We start from the raw sequence: 7,864 nt of genomic DNA, 5'->3' as shown, positions 1-7,864 counted from the left end.
GGCCTGATACTAGAACCCCGTGGCGTGGGAACTTGACATTGGTTTGATTCTGGAGCCCTGTTTACTGGGAACATGACTGAGGTTTGATGGTTGACACCTGTGGCCTGGCAACATGATTGAGGTTTGATAGTGGAACCCTCAGGCTTGGGAACATGAGTGAGGCTTGATGGTGGAACCCTGTGGCCTGGCAACATGAGTGAGGCTTGATGGTGGAACCCTGTCGCTTGGCAAGATGACTTAGGTTTGATTGTGGAACAATCTTTCCTGGGAACATGACTGAGGCTTGATGGTGGAACCGTGGCCTAGCAACAGGACAGAGGTTTGATTGTGGAACCCTCTGGCCTGGGAATATGACTGAGGTTTAATTGTGGAACCCTGTGGCCTGGGAACATGACAGGGAGTTTATTTCTGAAACCTGTGTCCAGGGAACATGACTGAGGTTTTATTCTGGAACCATGTGGCCTGGGAATATGACTGACGTTTGATTCTGGAAACCATTGGCCTGGGAAGATGACTGATGTTAGAGTGTGGAATCCTGTGGCCTGGGAACATGACATCGGTGGATTCTGGAACCCTGTGGCCTGGGAACATGCCTGAGGTTTGATGGTGGAAACCTGTGGCCTGGCAACAGGACTGTGGTTTGATTCTGGAAGACTGTGGCTAGGGAACATGATATCGGGTTGATTCTGGCAACCTGTGTCCTGGGAACAAGACTGAGGTTTGATTCTGGAACCCTGTGCCTTGGGAACATGACTGAGGTTTGTTTCTGGAAGCCTGTTCCCTGGGAACATGACTGAGGCTTGATGGTGGAACCGTGGTCTGGCAACAGAACTGAGGTTTGATTGTGGAACCCTCTGGCCTGGGAATATGACTGAGCTTTTATTGTGGAACCCTGTGGCCTGGGAACATGACTGGGATTTTATTTCTGAAACCTGTGTCCAGGGAACATGACTGAGGTTTTATTCTGGAACCCTGTGTCCTGGGAACACAACTGAGGTTTGATTCTGGAACCATGTGGCCTGGGAATATGACTGAGGTTTGATTCTGGAAACCATTGGCCTGGGAAGATGACTGATGTTAGAGTGTGGAATCCTGTGGCCTGGGAACATGACATCGGTTTGGATTCCGGTACCCTGTTGCCTGGGAACATGAAATCGGTTTGATTCTGGAAACCTGTGTCCTGGGAAGATGACTGAGGTTTGATGGTGGTACCCTACGGCCTGGCAACATGACTGAAGTTTGATTCTGGATCCCTGTGTCCTGGGAACATGACTGAGGCGTGATTCTGGAACACTGTGGCCTGGGAACATGACATCTATTTAGATTGTGGAATACTGTGCCCCGGGAACCTGACTGAGCCTTGGTTCTGGAACCCTGTGGACTGGGAACATGACTGAGGTTTTATTCTGGAACCCTGTAGCCTGGGAACATAACTGAGGATTGATTCTGGAACCCTGTGGCCTGGGAACATGACATCGGTGGATTCTGGAACCCTGAGGCCTGGGAACATGACATCTGTTTAGATTGTGTAATACTGTGCCCCGGGAATCTGACTGAGCCTCGGTTCTGGAACCCTGTGGACTGGGAACATGACTGAGGTTTTATTCTGGAACCCTGTAGCCTGGGAACATAACTGAGGATTGATTCTGGAATCTTGTGGCCTGGGAAAATGACAACGGTGGATTCTGGAACGCTGTGGCCTGGGAACATGAGAACGGTTTGATTCTGGAACTCTGTGGCCTGGGAACATGCCTGAGGTTTGATGGTGGAAACCTGTGGCCTGGCAACATGACTGAGGTTTGATTCTGGAAGACTGTGGCTAGGGAACATGATATCGGGTTGATTCTGGAAACCTGTGTTCTGGGAACAAGACTGAGGTTTGATTCTGGAACCCTGTGCCTTGGGAACATGACTGAGGTTTGTTTCTGGAAACCTGTTCCCTGGGAACATGACTGAGGTTTGATTCTGGACACCTGTGTCCTGGGAACATGACTGAGGTTTGATTGCTGAAACCTGTGGCCTGCGAACATGACTCAGGTTTGATTCTGGAACCATGTGTCCTGGGAATATGACTGAGGTTTGATTCTGGAAACCTTTGGCCTGGGAAAATGACTGAGGTTTCCTTGTGGAAACATGTGGCTTGGGATCATGACTGAGGTTTGATGGTGGAACACTATGGCCTGGCAAAATGACTGAGGCTTGGTTCTGGAACCCTGTGGCCTGGCAACTTGACTGAGGTGTGATGGCAGAAACCTGTGGCCTGGCTACATGACTGAGTTTGATTGTGGCACCCTGTGCACGGGGAACATGACTGAGGCCTGATACTAGAACCCCGTGGCGTGGGAACTTGACATTGGTTTGATTCTGGAGCCCTGTTTACTGGGAACATGACTGAGGTTTGATGGTTGACACCTGTGGCCTGGCAACATGATTGAGGTTTGATAGTGGAACCCTCAGTCTTGGGAACATGAGTGAGGCTTGATGGTGGAACCCTGTGGCCTGGCAACATGAGTGAGGCTTGATGGTGGAACCCTGTGGCTTGGCAAGATGACTTAGGTTTGATTGTGGAACAATCTTTCCTGGGAACATGACTGAGGCTTGATGGTGGAACTGTAGCCTAGCAACAGGACAGAGGTTTGATTGTGGAACCCTCTGGCCTGGGAATATGACTGAGGTTTAATTGTGGAACCCTGTGGCCTGGGAACATGACTGGGAGTTTATTTCTGAAACCTGTGTCCAGGGAACAAGACTGAGGTTTTATTCTGGAAACCATTGTCCTGGGAAGATGACTGATGTTAGAGTGTGGAATCCTGTGGCCTGGGAACATGACATCGGTGGATTCTGGAACCCTGTGGCCTGGGAACATGCCTGAGGTTTGATGGTGGAAACCTGTGGCCTGGCAACAGGACTGAGGTTTGATTCTGGAAGACTGTGGCTAGGGAACATGATATCGGGTTGATTCTGGCAACCTGTGTCCTGGGAACAAGACTGAGGTTTGATTCTGGAACCCTGTGCCTTGGGAACATGACTGAGGTTGATTCTGGAAGCCTGTTCCCTGGGAACATGACTGAGGCTTGATGGTGGAACCGTGGTCTGGAAACAGAACTGAGGTTTGATTGTGGAACCCTCTTGCCTGGGAATATGACTGAGGTTTAATTGTGGAACCCTGTGGCCTGGGAACATGACTGGGATTTTATTTCTGAAACCTGTGTCCAGGGAACATGACTGAGGTTTGATTCTGGAACCATGTGGCCTGGGAATATGACTGAGGTTTGATTCTGGAAACCATTGGCCCGGGAAGATGACTGATGTTAGAGTGTGGAATCCTGTGGCCTGGGAACATGACATCGGTTTGGATTCCGGTACCCTGTTGCCTGGGAACATGAAATCGGTTTGATTCTGGAAACCTGTGTCCTGGGAAGATGACTGAGGTTTGATGGTGGTACCCTACGGCCTGGCAACATGACTGAAGTTTGATTCTGGATCCCTGTGTCCTGGGAACATGACTGAGGTGTGATTCTGGAACACTGTGGCCTGGGAACATGACATCTATTTAGATTGTGGAATACTGTGCCCCGGGAACCTGACTGAGCCTTGGTTCTGGAACCCTGTGGACTGGGAACATGACTGAGGTTTTATTCTGGAACCCTGTAGCCTGGGAACATAACTGAGGATTGATTCTGGAACCCTGTGGCCTGGGAACATGACATCGGTGGATTCTGGAACCCTGAGGCCTGGGAACATGACATCTGTTTAGATTGTGTAATACTGTGCCCCGGGAATCTGACTGAGCCTCGGTTCTGGAACCCTGTGGACTGGGAACATGACTGAGGTTTTATTCTGGATCTCTGTAGCCTGGGAACATAACTGAGGATTGATTCTGGAATCTTGTGGCCTGGAAAAATGACAACGGTGGATTCTGGAACCCTGTGGCCTGGGAACATGAGAACGGTTTGATTCTGGAACCCTGTGGCCTGGGAACATGCCTGAGGTTTGATGGTGGAAACCTGTGGCCTGGCAACATGACTGAGGTTTGATTCTGGAAGCCTGTGGCTAGGGAACATGATATCGGGTTGATTCTGGAAACCTGTGTCCTGGGAACAAGACTGAGGTTTGATTCTGGAACCCTGTGCCTTGGGAACATGACTGAGGTTTGTTTCTGGAAACCTGTTCCCTGGGAACATGACTGAGGTTTGATTCTGGACACCTGTGTCCTGGGAACATGACTGAGGTTTGATTGCTGAAACCTGTGGCCTGCGAACATGACTCAGGTTTGATTCTGGAACCATGTGTCCTGGGAATATGACTGAGGTTTGATTCTGGAAACCTTTGGCCTGGGAAAATGACTGAGGTTTCATTGTGGAAACATGTGGCTTGGGATCATGACTGAGGTTTGATGGTGGAACACTATGGCCTGGCAAAATGACTGAGGCTTGATTCTGGAACCCTGTGGCCTGGCAACTTGACTGAGGTGTGATGGCAGAAACCTGTGGCCTGGCAACATGACTGAGTTTGATTGTGGCACCCTGTGCACGGGGAACATGACTGAGGCCTGATACTGGAACCCCGTGGCGTGGGAACTTGACATTGGTTTGATTCTGGAACCCTGTTTACTGGGAACATGACTGAGGTTTGATGGTTGAAACCTGTGCCCTGGCAACATGATTGAGGTTTGATAGTGGAACCCTCAGGCTTGCGAACATGAGTGAGGCTTGATGGTGGAACCCTGTGGCCTGGCAACATGAGTGAGGCTTGATGGTGGAACCCTGTGGCTTGGCAAGATGACTTAGGTTTGATTGTGGAACAGTCTTTCCTGGGAACATGACTGAGGCTTGATGGTGGAACCGTGGCCTAGCAACAGGACAGAGGTTGGATTGTGGAACCCTCTGGCCTGGGAATATGACTGAGGTTTAATTGTGGAACCCTGTGGCCTGGGAACATGACTGGGAGTTTATTTCTGAAACCTGTGTCCAGGGAACATGACTGAGGTTTTATTCTGCAACCATGTGGCCTGGGAATATGACTGAGGTTTGATTCTGGAAACCATTGGCCTGGGAAGATGACTGATGTTAGAGTGTGGAATCCTGTGGCCTGGGAACATGACATCGATGGATTCTGGAACCCTGTGGCCTGGGAACATGCCTGAGGTTTGATGGTGGAAACCTGTGGCCTGGCAACAGGACTGAGGTTTGATTCTGGAAGACTGTGGCTAGGGAACATGATATCGGGTTGATTCTGGCAACCTGTGTCCTGGGAACAAGACTGAGGTTTGATTCTGGAACCCTGTGCCTTGGGAACATGACTGAGGTTTGTTTCTGGAAGCCTGTTCCCTGGGAACATTACTGAGGCTTGATGGTGGAACCGTGGTCTGGCAAGAGAACTGAGGTTTGATTGTGGAACCCTCTGGCCTGGGAATATGACTGAGGTTTAATTGTGGAACCCTGTGGCCTGGGAACATGACTGGGATTTTATTTCTGAAACCTGTGTCCAGGGAACATGACTGAGGTTTTATTCTGGAACCCTGTGTCCTGGGAACACAACTGAGGTTTGATTCTGGAACCATGTGGCCTGGGAATATGACTGAGGTTTGATTCTGGAAACCATTGGCCTGGGAAGATGACTGATGTTAGAGTGTGGAATCCTGTGGCCTGGGAACATGACATCGGTTTGGATTCCGGTACCCTGTTGCCTGGGAACATGAAATCGGTTTGATTCTGGAAACATGTGGCCGGGGAATATGACTGAGGTTTGATGGTGGTACCCTATGACCTGGAAACATGACTGAAGTTTGATTCTGGATCCCTTTGGCCTGGGAACGTGACTGAGGCGTGATTCTGGAAAACTGTGGCCTGGGAACATGACATCTATTTAGATTGTGGAATACTGTGCCCCGGGAACCTGACTGAGCCTTGGTTCTGGAACCCTGTGGACTGGGAACATGACTGAGGTTTTATTCTGGAACCCTGTAGCCTGGGAACATAACTGAGGATTTATTCTGGAACCCTGTGGCCGGGGAACATGACATCGGTGGATTCTGGAACCCTGAGGCCTGGGAACATGACATCTGTTTAGATTGTGGAATACTGTGCACCGGGAACCTGACTGAGCCTCGGTTCTGGAACCCTGTGGACTGGGAACATGACTGAGGTTTTATTCTGGAACCCTGTAGCCTGGGAACATAACTGAGGATTGATTCTGGAATCTTGTGGCCTGGGAAAAGGACAACGGTGGATTCTGGATCCCTTTGGCCTAGGAACATGAGAACGGTTTGATTCTGGAACCCTGTGGCCTGGGAACATGCCTGAGGTTTGATGGTGGAAACCTGTGGCCTGGCAACATGACTGAGGTTTGATTCTGGAAGACTGTGGCTAGGGAACATGATATCGGGTTGATTCTGGAAACCTGTGTGCTGGGAACAAGACTGAGGTTTGATTCTGGAACCCTGTGCCTTGGGAACATGACTGAGGTTTGTTTCTGGAAACCTGTTCCCTGGGAACATGACTGAGGTTTGATTCTGGACACCTGTGTCCTGGGAACATGACTGAGGTTTGATTGCTGAAACCTGTGGCCTGCGAACATGACTCAGGTTTGATTCTGGAACCATGTGTCCTGGGAATATGACTGAGGTTTGATTCTGGAAACCTTTGGCCTGGGAAAATGACTGAGGTTTCATTGTGGAAACATGTGGCTTGGTATCATGACTGAGGGTTGATGGTGGAACACTATGGCCTGGCAAAATGACTGAGGCTTGATTCTGGAACCCTGTGGCCTGGCAACTTGACTGAGGTGTGATGGCAGAAACCTGTGGACTGGCAACATGACTGAGTTTGATTGTGGCACCCTGTGCACGGGGAACATGACTGAGGCCTGATACTGGAACCCCGTGGCGTGGGAACTTGACATTGGTTTGATTCTGGAGCCCTGTTTACTGGGAACATGACTGAGGTTTGATGGTTGACACCTGTGGCCTGGCAACATGATTGAGGTTTGATAGTGGAACCCTCAGGCTTGGGAACATGAGTGAGGCTTGATGGTGGAACCCTGTGGCCTGGCAACATGAGTGAGGCTTGATGGTGGAACCCTGTGGCTTGGCAAGATGACTTAGGTTTGATTGTGGAACAGTCTTTCCTGGGAACATGACTGAGGCTTGATGGTGGAACCGTGGCCTAGCAACAGGACAGAGGTTTGATTGTGGAACCCTCTGGCTTGGGAATATGACTGAGGTTTAATTGTGGAACCCTGTGGCCTGGGAACATGACAGGGAGTTTATTTCTGAAACCTGTGTCCAGGGAACATGACTGAGGTTTTATTCTGGAACCATGTGGCCTGGGAATATGACTGACGTTTGATTCTGGAAACCATTGGCCTGGGAAGATGACTGATGTTAGAGTGTGGATTCCTGTGGCCTGGGAACATGACATCGGTGGATTCTGGAACCCTGTGGCCTGGGAACATGCCTGAGGTTTGATGGTGGAAACCTGTGGCCTGGCAAGAGAACTGAGGTTTGATTCTGGAAGACTGTGGCTAGGGAACATGATATCGGGTTGATTCTGGCAACCTGTGTCCTGGGAACAAGACTGAGGTTTGATTCTGGAACCCTGTGCCTTGGGAACATGACTGAGGTTTGTTTCTGGAAGCCTGTTCCCTGGGAACATGACTGAGGCTTGATGGTGGAACCGTGGTCTGGCAACAGAACTGAGGTTTGATTGTGGAACCCTCTGGCCTGGGAATATGACTGAGCTTTTATTGTGGAACCCTGTGGCCTGGGAACATGACTGGGATTTTATTTCTGAAACCTGTGTCCAGGGAACATGACTGAGGTTTTATTCTGGAACCCTGTGTCCTGGGAACACAACTGAGGTTT

The sequence above is a fragment of the Balaenoptera physalus genome, assembly GCF_965194825.1.
Source record: "Balaenoptera physalus genome assembly, contig: HAP1_SCAFFOLD_75, whole genome shotgun sequence".
Lineage (NCBI taxonomy): Eukaryota > Metazoa > Chordata > Mammalia > Artiodactyla > Balaenopteridae > Balaenoptera > Balaenoptera physalus.
This window is presented reverse-complemented; position numbering follows the sequence as displayed.